Below are 26935 nucleotides of genomic sequence, written 5' to 3'. Positions count from 1 at the left end.
GTGCCGGTTCTGGTTGTTAAAAGAAAATGGCAGCTGTGGTCTGGCATCATTTTAAAGAAGGGATATGTTCTTCCTTGCCTGCTGTGGAATAGTTTATTGATGTATAGTCCTCTTTCTACAAATCAGAGTGTTATTTTTTAGAAGTGAGGGCCAAATTGTATGTTCTGCGATTGAGGTATCAGTATCCCACTCCCCCTTTTAATGCTACGCAGGCTTGTGGGGGGCTGGGTGGAGGCTGCAAGCTTGATAGCAGTGGTGAAAAACAGCCTGCAGGGCAAGGGTTAAGCACTCCCCCCCCCCCACTACTACAGAACAGTACAGTCAAATTCCCAGCTGCATTTGAGTAAAAAATAAAAATGGATTGTATCCAGATCTGTTCATCCTTCCATGGAAGGTCCTTTGATTCAGCAGAGGCTTCTATGACAGCAAGGGGAAGAAACAATTTCCCCCTTCTGCAGCTCCTCAGACCCCTACTCCGTTCTGCAGGGTCCCCCTAACCCTCTGGATCAGAGGTTCCAGGGCTTCAGAGAGGAAGGGAGATTTGCAACACCCACCTTGTTACGCTCTCCTTTCTGCAGAAGCCTCCCCAGCATCAAAGAGCCTTTTGTGAACAGGAGGAGTCAGCCTCGTGTCAGGAGATTTCCATTGCCAGGAGAGTTCTGGTCCAGGACATCTGGAGGCCACGAGATTCGTGAAGGCTGCTGGGACACACCTGCTGGTTCCTTTTTTTAAAAAACGTAAACTTAATGAAGATATGAAAATGGAATACAGTAAGGCTGTGACTTAGGCACATTTAACTTGTGCGCATTCAGCTTTATGCAATTGAAGGGGGTGAGTGTACAGGGAAAAAAGACTTTGGCAGTCCTTTTGGCAGTTTTGAGTATACGCGATTTTGGGTTTAGGCGCGATCTCCAGAAAATAACCGTTGCTCAAGTTGTGGGCTTAATGTACCGTAAAGAAATAACAAGGAACCCACCCACCCACACTTCTTGCCTGCTCCTTGAAACAGGAGCCCTAATGCTTGATGTGAATAGGACACTAGGAAGGTGATGGGGGGGGGGGGGATCCTGCCATGGAAATGTTCTTGCAGTGGAGCCAGTCATGAATTGGAGGTTTGCACTCCCCAAGTTCCTCGCTGATCTTGTCCTCCTTTGAGGGAGTTGACGTGTAGTTCTTTTCTTCCTTAACATGAGAACCTCAGCTGATGGAGGGGACGTCTCAATAAATAATAATAATAATAATAATAATAATAATAATAATAATAAATTTTATTTGTATCCCGCCCTCCCCAGCCGAAGCCGGGCTCAGAGCGGCTAACATCAAATGTATAACACATTAACATAAAATCAGACAATCAATTAAAATGCATCCTCAAATCAGATCAGGATCAGAATAAAATCCAATCACATGGCAACCCGCAGATTAGGGTTGGGGACCTTAAATGCTCACCAGGCCCAACTGCCCAACTGAACTTATATGGGCCTGTGAGAAAAATTGGGAGGCCACTTTCATGCAAGTTCTTATGAAAGGGGAGAGGGAGTCAGACTGAACCCCGACCAAAGGCCTGGCAGAACAGCTCCGTCTTGCAGGCTCTCGGAAAGATGTCAAGTCCCGCAGGGCCCTGGTCTCTTGTGACTGAGCGTTCCACCAGATTGGAGCCGCAGCCGAAAAAAGCCCTGGCTCTAGTTTCCCCCAGAAACAATTCCCCTGAAGTCATCGCTGGACATCGTTCAGCCCGCCTGGCAGGAGACGCCTATAGCCGTTATAAACTAATGCCGTGATTTACCTCTTCGGCAGCAAGGGGTTGTTTAATTTTACCAAATTAGCAGTTAAGGGAGGAGGTTCTTGGGGCGCCTGTCCAAAGTGGCTGGACTCTGTTCTTAAGGAGCCATCTTGCTTGCCAAGCCTTGGGCTGCAGACGCCTCCTCTCCACCCCAAGCACCCTCCTTTGGCAGAGTTGGAGCTTGCGATATAAATGCTGGATTGGCTGCCTCTCAGGCTGTGCTCTCTCCCCCCTGCAACGCCTGCTTCTTTTTTGTTCTGCACTTTGTAACTTGCCCGTGGCAGAGCCCGTTTTGTTTTTTTTGTCTGCGGGGTGAGCGTTCCAGGTTCAGCTGAAGGTTGCGGGCTGCAAAAATCCATCCTCGTGTGTTGGTAAACAATATGACACAAGATACTGTTCTGCCTCTCTGCATCCCTGTGGAACTTGATGCTGACAAGGCAGAAAACCTCCTCTGGAGGGCATTGGGATAATAAGGGTTCATTCAGGATGCCAGGCCAGATGCGATGGGTCTCTCCTTTCTGCGGGCAGGGCAGAGGAGGCTGGCTGTTAGACTGAATTATCGTTCGCTGCTTGGATGGTTTTGCGGGAAAATGGCCAAGCCTTATTTTAAAGGGAATAAAGTCAAAGACCCCTGTGTACATTGGCTTCCCAAGTCTTGTTTGTGCTTTGAAGGAAATTTTGTGCTTTATTTAGTGAAGAAGCCCAACTCATGGATTTGAATTCTCTTCGAACAGTGTTTACCAGTTATTTTTCCCAGTTTGGCTTGTTGGGAGCACAACAGAACTTTGGGGCACACAGATCTTTGGAGCGCAGAAGTCACAGCAATATTAATATTTATAGCTGCCCATCAATAAGTTTTTCTTGACTAGCTTACAAAAGGAGACTGTTGGAAGGCTACAGGATACAGTAATTAAAATCGGGCCTTTTTGCTTTCTTTTTATATACAAACTGGACTGATTCTGTGAGGCAGTAACTTGATTCGGAGCAGGGATGTGTCTAAAACTTGGCTGCTCTGTGGAAAGTGAGCCTGCCATGGCCCCAGCTTAAATGCTTGATTTAAGACCGTGGCAAGTCTAGATGCTGGCAGAAAGCCCAGGTAGAAGATAGTAGTTATCCAAGAGGTGAATTGTATTTGGTTCCATCTTTTGACAAGCTAGGATTACTATTAAGAGGAACAAACGTTTCTCCTCTGCCAAAAGAGACCTAAGGCAGACTTCCCCAACCTTGCGCCCTCCAAATGTGTTTGGGCTATTCACATCTGCCCCGGCCAGCATAGATGGCTGTGTTGCCCGGAGATGGTGGGTGAAACATCTGGATGACATCAAGTTGCAGAAGGTTTCATGAGGGGTTACTTAGTGTTCACCCTAGACAGCTTTGTTCCAGAAACCAAGAGGTGTGGAAAATCACACTTTGTGTCGTCCGGCAGGCAGCTTTAATACATCCAGGTCTGACTAATCAGAGGCTCACGGTGCGTTCGTGGACAGATCGTAATGTTAGAAGAGCTTGCTGGCTGAATCAGCATCATCTTTTCAACATGGGTAACAGATGCCTGTGTGAAGCTTGCAAGCATATTAACAGCTCCAGCCCCTGCAATCATCATCTGAGGTCCTTCTTCATGTGCTTCGTCCATGAGAGGTCTGGAGGGCAGCAACATGAGAATGGGCCTTATCTGTCGTGGCTCCCCACTTGTGGAATGCCCTCCCCAGTGGCGTAGCGTGGGGGGTGCAGGGGGGGTCGGCTGCACCAGGCACAACATCTGGGGGTTAGGGTTAGGGGCGCAAATCCACGGGTTAGGGGGCGCAAATTACTTGCCTTGCCCCGGGTGCTGACAACCCATGCTACGCCACTGGCCCTCCCTAGGGAGGCTCGCTTGGTGCCTTCATTAAATATCTTTAGGCTCCGGGTGAAAATGTTTCTCTATAACCAGGCCTCTGGCTGATTAATATTCTATGTAGCCTTACAATAAGTTTGTGGGAGGGAGTTACTGGTTTGTTTTTGTTTTATTATGTTTCTTGTGTTCTCTTTTTGGATTTTTATGTAGAGAACCGCCCTGTGATCTTCAGATGAAGGGCTGTATACAAATTTCAATAATGATGATAAGCAGAATGTGAGTGCAACAGCAAGTTTCACAACCAGTGATTCTCAGGAACTGGTATAAATGAGCTTGGTGAAGTTGGTGGCCATTATTAAGGGGCATTATTGACCTTTACAACCATTTCTCTAGGACGGTGATTTATACAGAGTAAAGTTGAGAGCTTGCACCTGCCAAAATCCCAGGCTGAAGGGAAGCAAGTGGCAAGTTGCTTGCTTCCATTCAGATTAGTTTTTTTGGAGGTGGGCATGCTAATCTTCTCTGTATTGTTCCAGTTTTAGTATATCTGCTGTGATAGTGAGCACCTTTCAGCTTAGTTTTGAGACCTCTGTCATGCTGTCTGTTCTAGTTTCTACTAGCCTTTATTGGCATAAGAAGGTGTCTTTTCTATTCAGAGACTGTGTGCAGAACCCCTCTGTTCCAGCTGGGTTATGGGGTGCTCTCTGTGTATATGTTTTGGGGGGGCAAACAAAGGTTCATTTCAACTAACCTTGATTTTCCTGCATACCTGTGGAGGTCTCTACCCTTTTCTGCTCTCCCTGCTCAATATTGGGAATGATTTGGCCAAGGTGAAGAAGCACCAACTCCACTGAGCCATGCAGAATATAGTTTGTGTCCTCTGATCTCTGCTGACAGAAGCAGATGAGTTGTGATGTCAAGGTGGAAGGCCAAGTCTCGAGTGATTCCCTGCTCCTCTCTCATCGAGAGTGTGCTGTCCCTGCTCTGCCCTCTGCCTTCTCTGTCTCCTTTTTAAAACTTTGCTTAAGCTGCTGAATGTAGAGCAAGCATGTTAGGAAATTTCCTATCATGAGAGCTGTGTGTGCGCGCGAGAAAGAGAGAGAAAGAGACAGACAGACAGAGATAGAAGAATGACAAGTTGGAAGGAATCAACTACACAGTAGAAATCACACCAGCACGTTTGTCCTGTGCAAAAAAAAAAAGTTTGTTGACTCCCTGCCAACAAAAATCCAAATTTTACCCCCCAGGCAGCTGAATTTTGTGATTGGGATTAAAAATGCACATTACGTGAATCGTAACTAGCATTTTCCTGCAAAGTGCAATGAAGGACCATGGGGTGCTTGGGTTGAGGGAGAGGGCCATAGCTTTGGGGGAACTGTACCCTCCAGAAGCTCCGCTTAGTGCTGCTTTTAATTTCTGAGCTGGTGGTTTTCAGACATCAGTCCTGGGATCCCTGGGGTTTATCGATAATGAAAATCGGTAAGGGCTGCCAAAGTGTATATGCATGTGAAAGTCAGCACAGGGAGAATATTGGGTGTGGGGCTCAACTGGGCCTGTCTGGCTGCCAGTGCTGGCTGACAGCGTGCCCATGGAGTGGTTTGCGCCCATCAGTGTGGAAAGGGTTCGGAGAGGATAGAGCAGGATGCTTCAAAGCCACCAGATGCTGCCAGTGCTATGTTCTGCAACCAGCTAGTTTTTCAGCTAGTATCTTCGAGTGTTCGAAACTCATATGTATATCTAATCACCAAATGCTACCTTAAACCCAACTTATGGTGGCCACAACGGAATGTCTAGGTGCCATTTACCCCACAATGGAATTTATTATTGTTATTAATTTCATTTCTATACTGCTTTATATTTTAAAGGAAAAACCCGAGAGCAGTTAACAACACATTAAAATATCCAATAAAACAAACCAGAATAAAACAAATTCAAGCTTCAAGGAAAATATTTCAGATCCTTCTCTAAGTTACATTAGGCTTTCTTCATATTTATTTAACTTAATTAATTTATAGTGCTGCCCCATAGCAGAAGGACTCTAGGAGGGAAGTGTGGTCAAGTGGTTAGAGTGTCAGACAGGGACCTGGGAGATCAGGGTTCAATTCCCCACTCAGTCCTGAAGTTCACTAGGTCACCTTGGAGTCATTCACAGTCTCTTCACCTACCTCACCGGATTGTTGTACGGATTAGATGAGGTGGGGGGTGAACCATGGACTCCTTGGCTATAAAGGTGGGAGATAAATGCAATAAATTAGCTCTTCTGCTGACCTGCTTAAGAAAGCTGGAGGGACCAGCCAGGTGGAGATGTTAGTCGCCAGCCTTGCATCCAGAGATCTCCACCTGGTCACAATTGGATCAGTGGTCACAGTTTCGCCAGTCACAAAACACTCACGACACCTGGTGGATTTCTAATACTGGCATTTGCCCCGAGCATGGCTTCACTTACAACCTCCAATGTGCTTGATTAACATTTAATTGCTTCTGTGACCCGCCCTCAGTGTCGCAATGCTGGGCACTTGCTGAAAAATAGTCTGCTCGTGATGTGAGCGCATTCTAGCCTTGGCCGTTGCTTCTGCATGTCTGCTGACATGTAGCATGGGCAGGGCTTTGTGCTGTACCTCCACTTGGCGTTAAGTAAATGCAGATGGGGGTGGCAGGATGTGTTGGGTGGGGCTGTGTCTGGTGTTACGATCCGTGGAGCCCATGTAGATAGCAAGATTGGCAAAACATTTGTTTGTTTGTTTGTTTGTTTGTTTGTTTGTTAGATTTGTATACCACCCTTGCAGACTAGCCCGAAAGTTGCTAGCAGATCTCAAGGTGGTTCACAAGATAAAATCACAATATAAAAACACAAAATCTATAATCAAAATAAAACCCCCAAACAACCCATTTGTTTCATTCCTTGTTGAGTGTTGACTGGAGGTAGTGGCCACTCATAGCTGAGTTATCCAGGCACAACTTGGGTTAAATGGGTCTAGAGGTGCTTCTGTTGAACCCTTGGCCATCCCATCCATTTGGCTTTGCATTGGGAAGTGCAGTTCCCACTAGCGGGTGGGTCTTCAAAGTTGCTAAATTCAAACTTTCTTTTAGTCTGGTTAAGCGTGGTTTTACCTGTTGAGTAGTTGAGTTAGAGACACCTGACTGCTGTGTGAAGTGCTAAACCTTCTCTCTGATTACATCATTGTTTACTTGATTAGAAATAATTGTGCAAGTAATTAAATGGGTGTGCGCTCACTCTAGCCGGGTTTCACTTCTCTGCGATGAAGAGCTCCACGCTGTTGCAAAGTCTGGAGCGTTTCATTGCTTCGGCCTTCCTTAATGGGATACTATCTAGGCTATTACCTTAATTGAAGTTTATATTGAATGGTGCGCAAGAAGCCTCCTAGATCTGGATTAGTATCCTAATGACTCTCTTGTCTCTCTCTACGTGGCTACGTGGCCAAGACAGTCCTAGACAATGCAGTGACACGGATGATAAAGGAAGGCACTTTAGGTTGGTTAGGCTCCTCTGACAAACAAATTAGCAGGGTTATGTGTATTCTGAAACAAGAGCAAATTATTGGAAACTGCAACTGTTTCTTTTAAATATTTTATTTTGCAGATAAGCGGTTTGTGAGATCCAGGACACACTAAGGGATTATCTGCTTAAGGTAAGAGCTGCTTTTCGTTATAGGCACTGCATTGCCTATTTCAGTATCTGCAGGCTGTTCCAGCACCCGAAAGTTGCTAGCCCATCTTGCGCCTCTATTTTGCAGAAGTTGTTTGTTTGTTTGTTAGCCGACACATTTATATACTTCTTAATTATTCCCATTTCTGAGCGGTGTACAGACAGAGCAATCCACAGTAAAAAGGGGTAATGAGACAGTAAAAAATACATCATAAATTTCCTGCTGGAACAAGGAAGTCTTAGTCATGGGTCTGAAGTTTGGCAAGGAGGGGGCCTGTCTAATCTCAGTTGGGTGGGATGTTCATCACACTGACTGCACGGCTTCTAGTGACTACAGGCTGTGTCTCTGGGCCATGAAGGGGTCACCAAATATCTCACTGATCAAGCTGGGAACAAGGGGGTCCCTAAGATATTCTGGACCCATTTTAAGGCCTTGTAAATTAATGCAAGACCCTTGAACCTGGCCCACTAATCAAAGGTCCCTGCTAGAAGAAATGTTTTACTTGCCTTATAGGTAGCTGGACTGTACGTGCAATTGGTGCAGAACCATTCAAAATTCAGTAGGCAAAGACCAGAGAGTACTGGAGCTGGAGAATTAGCAGTGCAGCATTTCGGGGCTCATCTGGCCATCGCAGGAGTAGACAAAGATGAGGTCATTTTGCTACAGCATTTCAAGTGCTGACTTGGCGTGTGTAGGAGTCCCTTGGGGGAATCTTTGCCAATGAAATATGCCGCTACCTCACCCTTTCAGGGTTCGTTTGCCTTGAGTTGTCTTTGGGGCTTTCTGTCGCTTTGGATCTGTTCTTCCTAAGGGCCTCCTGAGCAATATCGGAAGCAAATCCATGTTTGTGTTAAGCAGTTTGCTTGCTTTGGTCCTTGGTGTAGAAATTTACTTGCGCAGTTAATAGTTTTGTCACCTTGGTGCAGTATAGATAGGAGGGACATCTGTGCCACATATGTTCGAAGCAAAGCAGAAGAGCCAGATAGGGCACAGCACATCTGTTAATGATGCCTCTGACAGGCACTGCTTACCGGAAATGAAAATGTTGCTGAGCGAGTCCACATGGAATCTAATTAGGAGAAAACCTCTTGGTAGAACTGGGTCCTCTTGCAGATCACAGGGCAGAGACACTTAACACCTCCATCTAAGAGGAGAGTCTGATGTAAAAGCCTTATTTCCTTTCCTTTCGCTTCAGCTGTTCTATAAAATGCTTTGTATGTAGTTGTTGCTGTTTAACCAAATCCATTCACTGCAATATCTGCTGTGCAGAATCCCACAACATGTTATTCACCCCACCCCAGGAGGTACCACAAATGGCTTGTTATGCAGAATTGCCTGTGATAATTCTGTAAGTTGCTGAAGCCCTTGACTTTACTGGAAACTGTACTCAGCCAACCCTGCTGTTGCCTGAAATCTCACCAAGTGTTGGCCCAGGTGCTTTGAAGCCTGGGGGACTAGAAACTTGATTTCTAAGTGAAAGCTGCAACTCCCCAGATGACTCATTTTTGTGCGCATAGCTGGAATATGTTGTCCTGTGATAATGCATCATTATACCTGCAGAGAGTAGCATAAGGAAAAACAGCATTGTGGGGAATTGTAAGCAGGAGTTTCGTTGCATTGTGGGGCCCTGTGGTTAGCAGCTGCAATGAGGCTTTCAAAGAGAAGTTAACTGCTTCAGTGGGGTTGTTCCATGACAGATCACCACAAATTTTATGTGAGTTTGTGTTTTTGGTATCCACTTAAGTACTTTCATGAACTCACTGTTGACCTCTGTTAAAAGGGGGGGGGGGGTTTACATTAGCCACAGCAGAACAGCCAATTTACCGCAACACAGCTCCTTTACAACACCTGTGCTACTAACTGTCAAACTTTGGTATTGTTGATTCAGGTAGGTAGCCGTGTTGGTCTGGCGTAGTCGAAATAAGAATAAAAAATAAAAAATTGTCTAGCAGCAACTTGGAGACCAACGAAAGCTTATACCCAGAGCAAACTTATTTTTTAAATTTATTTTTTAAATTTATTTGGTATTGTTGAAATACATACAACAACAACAAATCCATTTTTTGTTGTGAGACTCAAACTGGGTCTGCTAGATGTGGCTTGTGGAGCCCCCCAGGATCAGAGGCCTTGAAGTTTAAACTTCATTAGTTTCATAGTAGATCTGCCCCTGTGTGAATGTCCAGTGGTTATTAAGACATTTTGTACCCCCTCTCAATCAGTCAGAGCAAAGTGCAACCCCATGTAACCCCTCCCCCCCCCCGGATATTTCAGTGAAACTGGCCTGTTTCTGAATCAGATCATAGTGGATATAATTGGTAAGTAGCCATAACGCACAGAGCAATCCTCCTTTTAATGATTTCTGTCTCTTGAATGAGCGGGGCGACGCCAAAGCAGCATGCTGGTGAGAGCCTTCGCTGCAAGAGGAGCAATACTCACCTGCACACTTGACGTCTACGGCCCCTTTGAGAGAAGGGAGGCTCCCCTGCCTTATGACCCTGCCCAGATCTAGGATTTAGCTCATTGAAAATCCTCCCAGGATCCTCTCTTAAGAATCAAGATTGTGTGACTATTTGGAGCCTCCTCATTCCTCCACCCCTTCGCTAGCTAAAGAAGGAATTAAAACAGAACATAGGCAGGAAAAAGCAAGAATCACAACTCTTTGCATTGTACCTCCTTGGTCTGCACAAAAGTTTCTGGGGGCTCATAGGAGACCTCTGTGAGTGGGTGAAGCCCATTTTAGTTTTCTCCCCACATGTTGGCACCATGTCAGGGATCCGTCATTTGGATGGATGAAAAGGAAAGCTGTTATAACTATCAAATTGCATCTTCATCATCATCATCATTATTATTATTATTATTATTATTATTATTATTGTTACTGCCCTCCACCCCACCCAAGGTCCCAGGGGTGGGTTACAGCATTAAAACATAAGATCAGAAACTGTTTAAAACAACTTGCAGTTGTAGAAGTAAGGTGGATCCTAAAAACATATACCTAAAGTGTCAAAAGAACAGGGCAGGAGCCTTCTGTCAAGTGCAGCCTCCTGCTCCCCACAGTGACCAGCCCACAGGCCAGATGAAGTAGGCAACTGCTCTTCCCCACTGTCTGTCCTTGAGGAACTGGTATTCAGAGGTATGCTGCCTTTGGACATGGAGGTTTCATTTAGCTAATGAGCTGCCCTTCACCTTAATATTCTAGGGTGGTGTGAAGTACAGCATTAAAAACAGTTTAAAGCAAGCTGCAGTCACAGAATAGGCTGGGCGCTTAGAATATGTGTCAAAGGCTAGGGTAAATACCGTATTTTTTGCTCTATAAGGTGCACCAGACCACAAGACGCACCTAGTTTTTGGAGGAGGAAAACAAGAAAAAAAATATTCTGAATCTCAGAAGCCAGAACAGCAAGAGGGATCGCTGCGCAGCAAAAGCAGCAATCCCTCTTGCTGTTCTGGCTTCTGGGATAGCTGCGCAGCCTGCATTTGCTCAATAAGACGCACACACATTTCCCCTTACTTTTTAGGAGGGAAAAAGTGAGTCTTACGGAGCAAAAAATACGGTAGGCACATCTTCAGCATATAATGAAAACTGTATAATGCAGGTGTCAGACACACCTCTGGGGGAAGGAGTTCATAGGGTCATCTAGTCCAACCCCCTGCAATGTAGGAATCTTCTGCCCAATATGGGGCTTGAATCCACAACCCTGAAACTAAGAGTTTCCTGCTGCACCGACTGAGCTAGCCATAGCTTGTGTGTTAAGAAATAACTTCCAACTCTGATTCCTGGCACTCGAAAGCTGGCAGGGTAGCATGAGTGGCAGGTACGCCCATGCAGCTTGTGATGAGATTGCCCTGTTTTATTTCACATGCAAAGGAGTGGATCAGAGCTTTTGCTCCTTGCAAATAATCCCTTTTGAAAACAGAGGAGGGCCCGTGCGAACCCCCTCCATCTGCTTAGCGCAGCTGTCCTAGTTGACCATGCTGAATTGAAAGGGAGCAGTGTGTGTGTGTGTGTGTGTGTGTGTGTGTTCACACCACCATGCCAAAAGCCCCTGAAATATTGTTGGGTGGGGCCGCTTTCCTGGAGACTCCTAAAATACGGAGTCTGCTGCTGTTTTTCTATTCCAGCTACATCCAGGGAGGGTGGAATGAGAGGAGGCAGAAGTTTAATCTGGGTCCCTCTGATTGATGATAAAAACCGTAGTCCCATTACGGAAATGGCTTTTGGCTAATACGCTATTCCCTGGCTTTGCTTTTAGTTCAATGGAAGCTGCTTTCCTTTTTGATGCCTGTACTATTAAAGGAAAGCAGCTGATGGGAACAGCTGCCGGCCACCCCTTTTCGGTTCGTGGCTTAGCAGGCTATCTACGGAACAGAATGAAAGTGCTTTATTAACATCAAGGGTTTGTGTGTGTGTGTGTTGTTTTGTTTCTGTAAAAAGAGAGGAAAATCCCCGTTAGTTTCTCTTCCCTAGAGAATATCCTTATCAGAAAGTGAAAAGAAGAACAAGGGAAGACACCATCCAAGACCAAAGCATTAAGCCCTCTTTTATCAAGTTTCTTCATGTTTTGAGAAGGTTGCATTGATCTGCAGAATGCAAACTTAGCAGCTGGTTCTTGGTGCAGTGAAATATTTACTGGAATATCTATACAGCCATCCAAAGAAAGACTTGAGTGCTTTTGCCTTGCTAGGAAGTAGTAGAGGAAGAAGAAACTTAAGAGGACGTTAAGGACTGCTTGCTTGGGGACCTCCAGATAAGCCACTTTTATAGCAGAATCCTCTTTTCTAGAGAGTTCAAAATGGTGGTTGAGGTGGGGTTACTCTGGCACGGGAATGTAGAGGAAGGACGAAAGTGCTCATTCTCGCTGAACTCTTTTGGGTGGGTGTGGGATTTACATAGGCTCTAAACAGCTGGCACTGTGTCCACGTGAATGGCTAGCTGACAACGTGAAGCTTTAGGGGTGACACAGCCAGCTAATTTTTTTTTTATAGCAAGAGTCAAGTAAGTTAAAAGTTCATCTCCATTCAGCTTTTTCTCCTTTCATGGCTTTTGTTTAGGTATCAAACAAAACCCTGAACTCAGGGCTTTTCTTTTTCCAATTCTTCTGTGCCAGCTTTATTGGAGGGGGGTGAGAAACATGCCAGCTTCACACAGGGCTGTGTAAAAACATCAGATTTCTAGGTGCTATAGCATGCCATTTCTAGAAGCCATTTCCAGGCTGTACTGCTTGCAAATTGGCACGTTCACGAAAACATTTTGCCGGTTGTTTCACAAAACCTAAAATGTGAAATGGACATACCCCCTTTTAGCTTGGACAGGTTTGCTTTGTTGTCTAGTGCCCATCAGGAACTTCATATTGCATCTTGATGAATCTTGCATCTTTGAAAGCCTCATTTATCTTAAATTTTTTTGTGTGTGCTGACTTCCTTGGAAACGCACAATATTCAAAACCACATTGTAGAAATAATTTTAAAATCTGCTTGTGACAGCTAGCTAAACAGCCACATGTGTGTTCTGGAAACAACACGGGCAGGTTTCCTGCAGCGAAGGGGGACTTGTCTCTTGACACACAAGATTTGTGCTGGGGTTGGTTTGCCTTTGCCAACCTCGTCCTCGTACCATTGTACTGTGGAGAGTGTATTAACTTATGGTCTGTGTGTGTGGTTTGGGAGCTGCACGGCCAGGGGAAAAACAATGCTGTCTAGGGTTGTAAAGACTGCAGAGAGAATAATTGGGTGCACTCTTCCCACCTTGGATCAAATCTATGCTGTCAGGTGCCATAAGAAAGCTGCAGAGATAGCACAGGATAGTGCGCACCCCGGAAATGATCTCTTTCAGCTTCTGCCTTCTGGAAGAAGGTATAGGGTTATAAAGACTAGGACCAGCCGCCTGAGAAACAGTTTCTACCCCAATGCAATTCTGGTTCTAAATGCAGTATAAGGAGTCTCTATAGTATATTGTATTTTAAAATGGGGCTTCAGAGTTTTTAGGGGGTTTTGAATTTCTTATGTAGATTTTTTCAATTTCATTTCTCTGTATGGGACAATGACAATAAAGATATCGTATCGTATCGTTTCCATTTCGTGTTGACTGGGGTCGATTGGAGCTGTAGTCCAAAGCATCCCGAGGCTGCCAGGTAGAGGAAGCCTGGCTCTAGGGGTGAAGCACTTTAAAAAGACTTGAGTCAAAGTATTTCAGGGTCATTAATAAAAGCCCTAGAAGGAAGCGGAAGGGGGTGCCTTCCCAGGCATCTGGAACAGAGGAAATGGTTCTGAGCCTTGGTGGCATGAGGAAACAATAGCGTTTCCAGCTGTAGCTCTGTCAAAAGCTTCTCCCTATGGGCTTAAAACTACAGCTGCATTAAATGGAGAAAACATATTTCTTTTAACAATAAGCCCTTGTTGGGGGAGGGGGGTGTCTTGCATGGGGATCCTGGTCTGTCCTTGGATGTGGTGAAAACTCCTGGTTTTGAAGAGTTTCACATTCTCAGAAAAAGTCCGCAAGTTTTCACCAGGGCGGTGTGCGCTCTGCACTTAAGTAAATAAATAACTTTTCCCAGCAAGAATAGTAAGTTGTGGCAGGCATAAAAAATGCAAACTGAACTAACTTGCAAAACCCTGATTTATAGTCCTAGGGACGGCATAAGGACCTATCCTTGGAGATGGTCGCCTGTCCTCTTCAAGCAGGCCTCCTTCTGATTAATATTCTACAGCCTTTTAAATGTGTCTGTGGGAAGGTGGGGTTATTGTTTTGCTGTTTTGGTTTAACTATTTACTTGTGTTTTATCTTGTATTTTATTCTGTGAACCGCCCTTGAGATCTTTTCTCAGCACTAGTTTTAAACTGTTTTATCTTCCCTGGCATTTTAAATGTCTATTTTGTTTGCCTTATATTTTGAATTTCTGTTACTGCCTTGTTTTGCTAAGTCATTATGAATATTGATGATGTTGGACTACAGCTCCCATCATCCCTGACCATTGGCTGCAGCTAATGGGAGTTTTTCTGGTCCAGCAACATTGGACTGGTCACAGATTAGCCAAGTCTTGCTTTACTGTTTGATTGCATTTGTAGCTGGCATGAATGCTTTTATTCGTGCCCCTTGTACACTGCCCTGGAATTCATTTTGACAAAGTTTGGTCCATAAACAAACAAAAACAAACCAACAAACAAACGGGCCTAAAGGCTGTCCTCAAACCATGTAGATCTTATATAGGTTTGCATCCAAAGTAGCTCAAAGTTAAAGGCGTTTAGGACCCTGGGAAGCTAGTTTTACGGAATTAGGCCAATCTAGCTCAGTATTAAGGGACGCGGGTGGCGCTGTGGGTTAAATCACAGAGCCTAGGTTCGAATCCCCGTGACAGGATGAGCTCCTGTTGCTCGGTCCCTGCTCCTGCCAACCTAGCAGTTCAAAAGCACGTCAAAGTGCAAATAGATCAATAGGTACCGCTCCGGCGGGAAGGTAAATGGCGTTTCTATGCGCTGCTCTGTTTCGTTAGAAGCGGCTTAGTCATGCTGGCCACCTGACCCGGAAGCTGTACGCTGGCTCCCTCAGCCAATAAAGCAAGATGAGCGCTGCAACCCCAGAGTCAGCTACGACTGGACCTAATGGTCAGGGGTCCTTTTACCTTTAGCTCAGTATTGTTTACACCGACTGGCAATGGCTCTCCAGGGTTTCAGACCAGGAGTCTTTCCCAAACCTGCCTGGAGATGCTGTTGAGGATTGAACCTGCAAAGCAGATGCTCTACCCCTGAGCTACAGCCCTAACCTCTGGGGCTTCCTAGACTTCAGCAAGTGTTACCCTCACATGCTTTGTTCAATCATAAAGAGGGATAGAAACCTCCTTGAACATAAGATGTAAGCTGACATTGTCATGAAGATGAAATCTGCACCTGACACCGTGTTCTGCACTCCTGCGGAATTGAAACACACAGTTACAGTCTGGGCCATTTGTAAATTGTGTGTGTGTGTCTGTGTATACACACACACACACACACACCCCGTATTTTTCGCCCTATAGGATGCACTTTCCCCCCTCCAAAAATGAAGGGGAAGTGTGTGTGCGTCCTATGGGGCGAATGCAGGCTTTCGCTGAAGCCTGGAGAGCGAGAGGGGTCGGTGCACCTGCATACCGAAGTTGCCTGCATGCTGAAGCCTGGGTGCGCTGAGCTCAGTGCGCCCAGGCTTCAAGCTTCGCGCAGCTCTCTGCAAGCGGTGGGAGCCCGGCGCTGGGCTCCCACGGCTTGCGGAGAGCTGCCTGTTCTGGGGGCTGGGGTCGGGGGAAGCTCTGGCTTCCCCCGCCCCAGCCCCATGCCTGGGGGAAAAATAAATTTCCCCCCTTTACTTCCCCCCAAAAAACTAAGTGCGCCTTATGGGCCGGTGCGTCCTATGGGGCGAAAAATACGGTACATATTTTAAAGTAAAGCACATGGCAAACTAAGACCCATAGGACTTGGGACTCTCAAAGGGCCATCTTAAATTCTCCTTCCTCCCTGTTGCTGATTCAAAAGGCAGAAGCAAATAATTTTGAGCTGGAATGATAATCAGGTAATTTCCCCACTTAGTTTTGCTTACAAACATTACAGAGGAAGCATGGGAGCACCTGAATGATAGGCATGGTGAACAGTTGCTGCTAAACAACTTTCCAACCCCTAACCCCCCAATATGCTTTTTATTTCTTAAAGTCTTTTTCTGCAATGAAGCTCTTTCAGTTGCGGGTATGGCTTCATCCAAGCATGTCTTAATTCCATAGATGGAGGACTTGCCTGCAGAGACCCAAGGTTTCTGCTTGTTGATAGGCCTGCTGCAAACAAGCAAACCTTGCAAAGCAGGCCTCTTTTGTTGAGCACCCCTTAACCTCTGGGAGCCCTTTGTTTTGTTGCCATACAAGCACCTGCATTGTGCAGCAGAAGCTCTTTGGTGCTGGAGGGCTGTCAAGGTGGATTAAGGTTTTCGGCCAGCCAGCCAGCCTGTCTCCGTCTCCTTGAGAGGTGAGTGCATCCACTTGCATTTGAGGCGTTTGCTAATGGTGCTCTTTGTACTCATATTTGGCTGTCATTGTGCCGGCTGGCAGGCCTGTCAACAAGTCCCTAATTCTCTCCAAGGTGCTGCCGATAGACTAGAGGGGGAAGCATCTCCCTCTTTTGGATAGCTGCTGTCAAATGCTTAGAAAAGACTGCTCTCTGCTCTCTTGAGGGTCTTCATTCTTTGTTTGCCCTGCTGGAAGGATAGGTCCGTCAGCAGGTATTACCTGTGATAGCTCAATGGGGCCTTCATATGCAAGAAAGTGGGCCACAGTGCACCGGGTTTTTTGGGGGGAGCGGGGACACCATTAGGAGGAGAGCGCTGCTGTCCTTTTGCCCTGTTTATTTCATGGACTGGCTGGATTCAATGAGTGGTGGAAGGAACCAGATGGTGGACCCCCAAGGGAAGAAAGCTCAGAAGCAGGGTGTTGGTGGTGAGACGACAATGAGTGGTCAGAAGGAGAAGGAGCAGACTGAGGGGAGAAGGAGATGTTGGAAACCGAAGAGGCAACAGGGTTCAGTGAGCAGGAAGAGTCTGTGGCAGAGAGCAGTCCGGAATCAGAGATAGAAGCAGAGGCTGGAGAGGAGTGTGTGTGTGTGTGTGTGTGTGTGTGTGTGTATGTAGGTGTAGGAGACAGAGATGAGGCCAACTGCTGAAGAGTTCAGGGAATCTCCCCCTCCTGCTGCGGCCAGCTTCCCTCCCCCCTGGTCTCCAGAACATGCTGAGAAATGAAAAGAGCAGAGGAGAGATGGGTTGTGCGCAGATGCAGCCCCAGAGAGGAGGGGACTTAAGCAACTGTGGGAAGATGGGGACCTTCAGTCTTTGCAACTGCTGCACTGGTGCAAGACCTCCTGGGAAGAGTTGCTGAGATCAGTAGACTTGAACTCTATTATCTACTTTGAATAAAGAGCTAACTTCACTGACACGTGCATCTTTTATTGATGATCTACACCTTACTCTGCCTCTGGACAGTTTGTGGGCTTTCTGGAAGCAACTAAAGAATGTAGTGTGCCGTCATATACTAAGGCAGACGAGTAGACCATCTAGGTCTACTAGGTGAAAAGGATCTAGGAGTCTTGGTTGACCACAAACTTGACATGAGCCAACAGTGTGACGTGGCAGCTAAAAAAGCCAATGCAATTCTGGGCCTCATCAATAGGAGTATAGCATCTAGATCAAGGGAAGTAATAGTGCCACTGTATTCTGCTCTGGTCAGACCTCACCTGGAGTACTGTGTCCAGTTCTGGGCACCACAATTCAAGAAGGACACTGACAAACTGGAACGTGTCCAGAGGAGGGCAACCAAAATGGTCAAAGGCCTGGAAACGATGCCTTATGAGGAACGGCTAAGGGAGCTGGGCATGTTTAGCCTGGAGAAGAGGAGGTTAAGGGGTGATATGATAGCCATGTTCAAATATAGAAAAGGATGTCACATAGAGGAGGGAGAAAGGTTGTTTTCTGCTGCTCCAGAGAAGCGGACACGGAGCAATGGATCCAAACTACAAGAAAGAAGATTCCACCTAAACATTAGGAAGAACTTCCTGACAGTAAGAGCTGTTTGACAGTGGAATTTGCTGCCAAGGAGTGTGGTGGAGTCTCCTACTTTGGAGGTCTTTAAGCAGAGGCTTGACAACCATATGTCAGGAGTGCTCTGATGGTGTTTCCTGCTTGGCAGGGGGTTGGACTCGATGGCCCTTGTGGTCTCTTCCAACTCTATGATTCTATGATTCTATGATTCTAGGTTGCCATCGTCTGTACTCTGACGGACAGCAGCTCTGCAAGGTGGGGGCTTCTCCCAATTCTTCCTGGAGATGCCGGGGATTGAACCTGTGACAGGTTCTGCATGCAAGACACATGCTCTGCCGCTGAGCTTATGGGTACCAGGCCTGTGAGAGAGCAGCGGAACACAGTGGAGGAGAGGAGGAGGCGGGAGCATTGCTGAACGTCTCTCTGGCTCCCCCTAGTGTCCCACCACCACAATGTGGATATAGGAACCTGCCTCCATACTGGGTCAGACTGTTGGTCCATCTAATTCTGTCTACACTGCATGCAGCGGCTCTGCAGGGTTTCAGACAAGGAACTCTTCCAGCCGTACCAGGAGATGCTTGTTGACTGTTGTGAGGAATTGGATGGTGGCCTGGGTAAACCATTGATCCGCTCCAGCAGGACTGGTCCTATGTCTTATGAAAGAGTTTCATTCTCTGCCGTCATCTCTAGAATGTGGTGCTGATAGTACCAAGGTTGTGGGTTCGATCCCTATATGGGACAGCTGCATATTCCTGCGTTGCAGGGGGTTGGACTAGATCAGTGTCCACCAACCTTGGGCCTCCAGCTGTTTTTGGACTACAACTCCCATCATCCCTCGCTAGCAAGACCAGTGGTCAAGGATGATGGGAATTGTAGTCCAAAAACAGCTGGAGGTCCAAGGTTGGGGAACACTGGACTAGATGATCCTTGCAGTCCCTTCCATGAAATGGCTTTCAGCAAGGAAAGTTCTAAAATAATGCGACATTTGAGGGTGTATCGGCAGCAAAAAAAGGCAGTTCAAGACCCAGCCAGGTGGTTAACTTAGTATAACTTGATAGTTTTCAATTTTTCTTGCAAGTGCCATGAATGAAAAACTGATAATTACCACTTGGAAATTGCAAGTCCTGCTTCTAGTATAATGAGCGTGGCATGTTACCATCTTAACTGCTTCCTGCCTTTTTATAAGATCTTAATAGTTTGGTCTTATAAAAAGGTAAAGAGTCTTTATGCTTTCCAAAATAACAAAGGAGACATTCTCTTAAGCTGATATTCGCTTTGGCAAACAGAGTTTATAAAATGCTAATGGAATATCCTTCCCTCCCCGTCTTTTTGTCAAACAGAGGAAATTGGGAGTTTATATAGAAAGAATTGTTAATTGGGCGTCTGGGAATCTTCAGATCTAGAAATGAGTTGAAACAAAACAAAATGCTTGGCCTTGAATGCCTTTCCGTCTCTTGATTAACAAGAAGAAATCTCAGCACTCAGACAGACTTCATTAAACCATTTTATCTCCTAGTGCATTAGTGAGCAGACAGATAGAGTGGGAAGAACCATCACTTTTTCCAGGAGTCAGAAACATTCTTTTTTTATCAGCAGTAAACTTCTCACCTCTGTCTCCTTGGGCGAAATGTTCTGTTTCATTGTTGACAGACTAAAACCTCTGGCAACTCCCCCTTAGTTCTTTGTGGGACTAGCTGTGTAGATCAGTACCAATATTCTGGGAAATAGGTGGATAATTAATTGGGTTCCTTAAAAGGCAAACTCAAACTGACATGGCGCTTATCTCCCTCTTGATGTGTGTGTAGGTTTTAGCATTGATCAGCAAACATTATTTTTTGTTGGCATTAATTTAGGGTTTCATGCTCTGTACTAAAGAAGAATGGAGCCCAAGTTTCCACAGTTCAGCACATTTCTATACTATGATACTAGAAACACTGTTTTGAAGATGGAATTGGTGTGCACCAATTGTATTAAGTTACATGACATTTTTATTTTTGTTTTGAATAGATTTTATTAGCGCTTTAAAAAAATACACAGGTTAGTATCCAATATCTTTCTATCAAAGATAAAAAAACCTAATCTAAATAAAAGCACAAACTGAAAGGAATAAAAGAGAGAAAGAAAGAAACAATCGGAAAGAAGAAAAAGGAAAGGAAAGGAAAGAAAATAAGAGAATTTCATATTCTTCTTCTGTCAGCTATACATAGAAAATTGTTCAAAACATCCACTCCAAGATTAACAACAAAAAATTCCACTTTCTAGAAACCAATACTTTATTTAATCTTCAAACTCAGCTATCATAGGTTCATTTACTTTTTCAAGCAAAAAGTCTATAAGGAGTAACCTCATTTAAAGTGAAAGATATACTTGAGAATCCCTTAGGGTCTATTATTATATACTGAATTGAGTATATAATATCTGTATGCTATAATCTATCAAACACACAGAGTTCTTTAAGGAAAGAGATCCGCCATAGTTCTAACTTGGACATTTCAGCCTGCCTTGCTGCCTCCAGGCAGCTGAACAAGAGTCTAACATATTTTGAGGCAAAGTGGAGAAATTCCATTGTGGAGGCATACTGTGAAGACCATGGCCCTTTCCCATCTTCCTGGCGGCTAGCCAGGTTTGGGGACTCCCTGGCCAGCCTTGGCTCAGGGATGCGGCCTTCCCTGAAGTGCCTGATGTTTGCAGGTGTTAAAGTCCATAACCCAGACTGCACGGAGCAGAGGGGTTCCTCTGCCAGTGTGGTGTAGTGGTTAAGAGCGGTAGTCACGTAATCTGGGGAACCGGGTTCGCGTCTCCGCTCCTCCACATGCAGCTGCTGGGTGACCTTGGGCCAGTCACACTTCTCTGAAGTCTCTCAGCCCCACTCACCTCACAGAGTGTTTGTTGTGGGGGAGGAAGGGAAAGGAGAATGTTAGCCGCTTTGAGACTCCTGAAGGGGAGTGAAAGGCGGGATATCAAATCCAAACTCTTCTTCTTCTCTTCTTCCTGAAGGGAAGTGAAAGGTGGGATATCAAATCCAAACTCTTCTTCTTCTTCTTCCTTCGGGTAGTGATAAAGCGGGATATCAAATCCAAACTCTTCTCTCTGTGCCAGCCATCATGCCTTCAAGTGATGGTTTTGGTTTCCCATGGACCTCTTTGCGTCTCATCATAGCTAAGCTTTCTATTCCCAATAGCTTGCATGAGGTGATGCTAATAGCTTCGCAGTTGCTTAGCATCGCAGTGGAGCGTCCCTGCCCCTGATCTTTGTGAAGAAGCCAAGGGAATGAGGGAGATTTGATGAGTACTGGGTAAGCGAAGCAATGGAGACAGGAACTATTTTGCTAGAGAGGAATCAAGTGTTTTGTTTTGAGGAGAGAAGTGGCTTGATGCAAAGGGGAAGAGGGTGGCAGTTCAGGCATAAGGGACACCCTGGAAAGGGCAAGAATGTGGGAAGAGAAACAGTGGGGCCGGTAAGTGGTGGGTTTGAAATATGGGAAAGGAAGACAAAGATGGCAGTGCACAGACCTGGAAAAAGGGGCAAACTGAAGGGTTGTATTAGGTTTTTTATTTAAAGTATACAGCTCAATCGTGGCGTGAGGTTAAACGAGTAGATGGTGCCAGGCATTACTCATTGCTTTCCTGATTTCATAGAATTGTAGAGTTGGAAGGGATCCCAAGGGTCATCTAGTCCGACCCCCAGCAATACAGGAATCTCAACTAAGGCATCCATTACAATTGGCCAACCAACCTCTGCTTAAAGCGCTCCAAGGAGGGAGAGTCCACCACCTCCCGAGAGAGTCCATTCCACTCTCAAGAAGCTCATATTGTTGGAATCTCCTTTCTTGTAACTTGAATCCATTGATTTGGGTCCTTGCCTCCAGAGTAGAAGAAACCAAGCTTGCTCTGTCTTCCATGTGACAGCCCTTTAGATCAGGGGTCAGCAAACTTTTTCAGCAGGGGGCTGGTCTACTGTCCCTCAGAACTTGTGGGGAGACGGACTATATGTTGGGGGGGGGAAATGAACAAATTCTTATGCCCCACAAATAATCCAGAGGTGCATTTTAAATAAAAGCACACATTCTACTCATGTAAAAACACCAGGCAGGCCCCACAAATAACCCAGATATGCATTTTAAATAAAAGAACACATTCTGCTCATGTAAAAACATGCTGATTCCCGGATTGTCCGTGGGCCAGATTTAGAAGGCGATTGGGCCGGCTCCGGTCCCCAGGCCTTAGTTTGCCTACCCATACTTTAGATACTTGAAGATGGCTGTCCTATGTCCTCTCAGACTCCCCTTATCCAGGCTTAGCATACCCAGCTCTCTCAACCATTCCTCATAAGGCTTGATTTCCGGACCCTTGATCATCTTGGTTGCCCTCCTCTGCACACCTTCCAGCTTGTCAACATCCTTCTTAAATTGTGGTGCCCAGAAGTGGACACAGTACTGTCCTTATAGCATTGCCTGAACTCCTGAGGTATAAGTGTTAATAGGAATCTGGTTTAGGATAGGGGAAGCCTGTGGAGTCTGTGGTTGGACTTGAGGTCCTGGGCAGTTGACTGACTACCCTACAAACACCTCTGGGCTTTTGCCTTCACAGATGAAAAAAAAGGGGGGGGGCTTTAGGCCGATTATGCCTCATTTGAGTTGAAACAGGTAGCTGCTGATGAGCATCACCCTTTTAAGCTTGGTTGGATGTCTCGGTTTTGGACTGCATGGGTTTCTTAACCTTGTCGCTCCGCAAAGAAAAGAAGCCAAGGCAACATCTTTACTTCCAGCTCAATGACATAAACTCCCAAGAAGTACCCAAGATTGTCATTCCTAAATTGTTTCAGGCTTGCCTTTTCCCGGGGTACCGTTTATGCCATGCACACTTGCCCTGCCTGCCAGTTTCATGCGCCATCAGAGACATCCGCTTAAAAGATGCAGCATAATACAACATTAATGAGCACATATTGAATCCTTTCAGTTAGCGATGCTGACCTGGCATAGCAGTTAATACACCATTACAGAATAGTGCTCCGCGTTTTCTGGAAGCGCTGAAATATTCTTGCAACTTTCCCATAGTGTTGGGTATCCAGGATGCTTTCCAAAAGAAACAGATCCCCATAACCCTTTGCTGGAATAAGTGCTCAGGTTGCAACAGTTCAAAGCCCAGCAGCTTGATCTGGCCAGTGCCCTATCTTGTAGCATCGTTTTCTCACAGCGGCCAGCCAGATCCCCATGGAAATCCTGCGAGCAGGACCTGAGTGGATCTGCACTCTCCGCAGTTGTGATTCCCAGCTGTACTGCCTCCAGTGGTGAAGGAAGTACCATATTTTTCGCTCCATTGGACGCACCGGACCATAGGACGCACTGGACCATAGGAGGGGGAGAACAGGGAAAAATTTTTTTTCTTGTTCTCCCCCTCTAAAACAAGGTGCGTTCAAGGTACATTCACCAGAGCTTGTGGGGCTGGCGGTGGGGGGAAGCGCTGCTTTCCCCCACCGCCAGCCTCAAAGATCCCTGAAGCCTTTGGAGCGCAGCGCCCCGCTGCCCTACAGAGGTTTGCGCGCAGCCGTCCCCAAGCTAGAGCAGCGAGATGGAGCCCTCCGTCTCTCTGTTCTGGCTTGGGAACAGCCTTGCTAGCTTCTGCAGGACAGCGGGGTGAAAGCACCCCGCTGCCCTGCAGAGGTTTGCGCGCAGCAATCCCCAAGCTAGAGCAGCGAGACGGAGGGCTCAGTCTCGCTGTTCTGGCTTGGGAACAGCCTTGCTAGCTTCTGCAGGACAGCAGGGTGAAGGCACCCCGCTGCCCTGCAGAGGTTTGCGCGCAGCAATCCCCAAGCTAGAGCAGCGAGACGGAGCGCTCCGCAGTGCTCCGTCTTCCTGTTCTGGCTTTGGGCTTAGCGGCACAGCCTGCATTCGCTCTATAGGACGCACACACATTTCCCCTTAATTTTTGGAGGGGGAAATGTGCGTCCTATAGAACGAAAAATACGGTACATTGCTCCACCCACAGCAGAAATCAATCTTGTCAGGTGAAGTTAGATATTGTGTGCTTTCTCCTGTGTGGTTTTAAGCCAGGCTTCCTCAACCTCAGCCCTCCAAATGTTTTGGGACTACAACTCCCATGATACCTAGCTAGCAGGACAAGTGGTCAGGGATGATGGGAATTGTAGTCTCAAAACATCGGGAGGGCCGAGGTTGAGGAAGCCTGTTTTAAGCACTGGAATGGGCTCACAGGAAAGGCATAGCCTCTAGACCCCATGCCCCCCCCTCTAACTGATCTTGTGTGGTTTGTGCATCTAGATTTCCTCCTCTTGGGTCAAGGCTGCTCCTGGGGATATTTGCTGTGGTTCCTGGCTGTGTGGTGCAAATAGTGCATATCTTTGGAGTTGGATATTGAACGTCTCCCCTCCTGAAACCTCATGGTGGTGGGATTCTGCAAACCTTAGTGCCTTGTTAAGACTAAACACAAATGGCACTGCTTGTGAGGAGGAAATTAGTGGATTTGACCATTTGCTCCCACCCCATGGTCACCATAACAAGCCCCCCCCCCAGTGCTGCTGTTGACTAGGATGTGCACATACCAAACAGAAAGTTTCTCTGTGTGTGGATTTTCATGGCGACCACAGCACATGAGGAAAGGGTGAACCTCCTTTCTGTGTTTCATGTCCTGAGCCTGTGGCTGTTGAGTTTGCAACTCAGAACTATGTGTTGAATCTTGGGCATAGCCTGACCCTTAAGCCATTTTTTGAACACCCATCTGGTATGTTCTTTGAAGAAACAAGAAGTCATGGAGGGAGCTTTTGTAGTACCTCTGGGGGGCTCTCTGCATTACCAAAACCTTTCCAGGGACCCAGCCTGAATCTGCTGCAGTTGGAGCGCATGGACATTAGTCTTTTTCTGGACTTGCGTCTGTGTGAGAGGGTTTTGGACATTGGGGAGTTAGTTGCCCTCATCTGCAATTCTTCTCTTTAAGCTTAATGGAAACTGGCCCAGTTTCTTCCCTTTGGGTCCATGCTGCCACTCCACCCTTTATCAAATTTATTGCCTTCTTCAACATCCTCTCCTAACAAAGATGCACAGGAGCCATCAAGAAGAGCTAAATGATCTTGGTTATTGAGTTGTACCAGCTCTTCCCCATTAGAGCTTCCTCCCTACCCCAGCCTGCTTTAATAGCTACAGAGATGAGAATATTTTGGCAGGTTTTCTCATATTTGCACTGCCCTGGCTCGTAGGCACTTAAATCCTCTTGTCTGCATAGCCTTTAAGTGTAGAGGCACCCAAACGTTTATGGAAGTTTCTGTCCCTGGTGGCACCTCCAGATATGGCCAGGAGAGATCCTAGTCTCCAACCCTGACAACACTGAGCTCGAAGGAGGCAGCTTCTGAAATCCGGCCATCTCCTGTCCATGCTAGTACCACATCTTGAAAGTGCGATGATCTCTGTGGCATAAGTAGTGTCTAAAGGAAGAACTTAGGAAATAACCAATCAGCTGGGCAAATGGGTTTATAACATCAGTTTCACCCGAGGAGGTGTAGAAATGATGGTGGAGTTCTGACTATAAATGGATCTCCTAGGTCGAAAAATGGCTTTGGTCCTGTTGCACTGAATGGAGTGGCTTAGTTAACTCTTGGGCTGCTGGTGAGGAGGTAATGGAGGGCAGGCATTGGGGGAAGCTTTCCTTCCAGTGTAAGTAACAGTGGCTTAAAAAAAGAGGTTATTGACATGAGCTGAGTCATCTGAGGACAGAAACTGCAGGCTGCAGGCTCTCCTCTATGGAAGGGATAAGTGGGCCTTGCCGCGATTTTGAAGGATATACATCACTCATTATGTAAAGAGTAATCTCCATACGGGAGGTTGGAATTCAGCGGGCAGGCAAGATGCTGGAGCTCATCCCCGCCTGCCTGCCCTTTGCTCTTGAAATAGATTGAACTTTAATGACCTGGGGTTTTTTCCAGTTTGGGGAGAGGGATTATTTTATTAAAGTAATAAAATCCCCCACCTCGTCCACAGTGTTTTCAGGTGGTTCCCTTCCCCAAATAAAAATGCCACAGCATCTCAAAAGCACAGGCAGTAACAATAATTTCTAAAGCTTAACCCCCTTTTAAAGCACCAGTGCAGATACGTGCCCTCAGTGATCTAGTCTCAAAATACTGTCGCAGAAGGTTTTTCCACTTCTTCCAAATGGGGAAGAAAGATGCTCATCCTTTTGTTAGAGAGCCATTTGAATCTGTGTACTGGGTCCCCGCGGAAGTTAGTCCTGGCCTGACTTTGGTCTGTGAGCTGTTGACTGCATGCCCGCTGTTGTAAGCTGCCTTGGTGGCAGCTTTCAAAATTCACCAGCTGCTCTATCGGCCACTTGCAACCAAGTGAAGATGCCTGGGAGACAATATGGCGCTTGACATCTCCACCAACTGGAGGTGCGTGCCTGGGGATCTTTGGATCTGGACTGTTTTCACACGCTAGCAACACATCCTGTAGAATTCTATCCGTGATATTTTATCTGCGCAATCAGAATGAATTTCAAGAACCAAAAGTCGTACTGAAAATGGCCCAAGTTGGCAACTAGGCATGCCGTTTTGGCAACAGTAACTCTGGTATAAGGAGCCATTTGGTGCCTAGTTTATATATCTAAGTTTCTAATACTGCTTGGAAGCAATTTGAAAGCAAAGCAAAAAGCATAGCTCATTGTAATAAATAAAACGAACTGTTGCTTCTCTGGAATATTTGCTTTCATGGGAGAGGATCAAGAGTAGGGGGCTCTTGGCTATGTTTGTTGGTGTGGGACTGCAGATCACATACCCCGTCATTTCCAATTAAAAAATTAGAGCAGCGGCTCTAGGAGAGACTCCAACCAGTCAGAATGAAGATAGAATTATTAGTATCTGGCAGCCTCCATATGATTGCAGAGAAGCCTAAAGGGTGTGCTCTGCAAGAAAGGAGATGGTTTTCTGTGCCATCTTCTCCTCTGCCTTTCCCACATAATTCCTGAGAACATAATTCCTTATTCAGATAGTCTTATGTGAGCCCTTATAAGTGGCAGTTCTGGCAGCTTGATCTGTGTCTATAATTCTGAATATAGACTTTTTTACCAGGTGGTGCATAGCTTGTATTTTTTGTGTTGAGCAAATTTCAT

General features: G+C 46.1%; 1 protein-coding gene across 15 annotated transcripts in view; it reads left to right on the top strand.

Moving 5' to 3' along the window:
- Nucleotides 1–26935, top strand: part of LOC308569494 (uncharacterized protein) — a 209920-nt gene that overhangs the window by 30441 nt on the left and 152544 nt on the right. For all 15 annotated transcript variants that reach the window (XM_081163437.1, XM_081163436.1, XM_081163443.1 and 12 more), the window contains exon 2: nucleotides 7216–7264. The gene's annotated coding sequence lies outside the window, so the exon portion shown is untranslated. The remainder of the gene's footprint in view (nucleotides 1–7215; nucleotides 7265–26935) is intronic.

This window comes from Podarcis bocagei, assembly GCF_964188305.1.
Source record: "Podarcis bocagei genome assembly, chromosome: 12".
In the NCBI taxonomy this organism is placed as follows: domain Eukaryota; kingdom Metazoa; phylum Chordata; class Lepidosauria; order Squamata; family Lacertidae; genus Podarcis; species Podarcis bocagei.
This window is presented reverse-complemented; position numbering and strand designations above follow the sequence as displayed.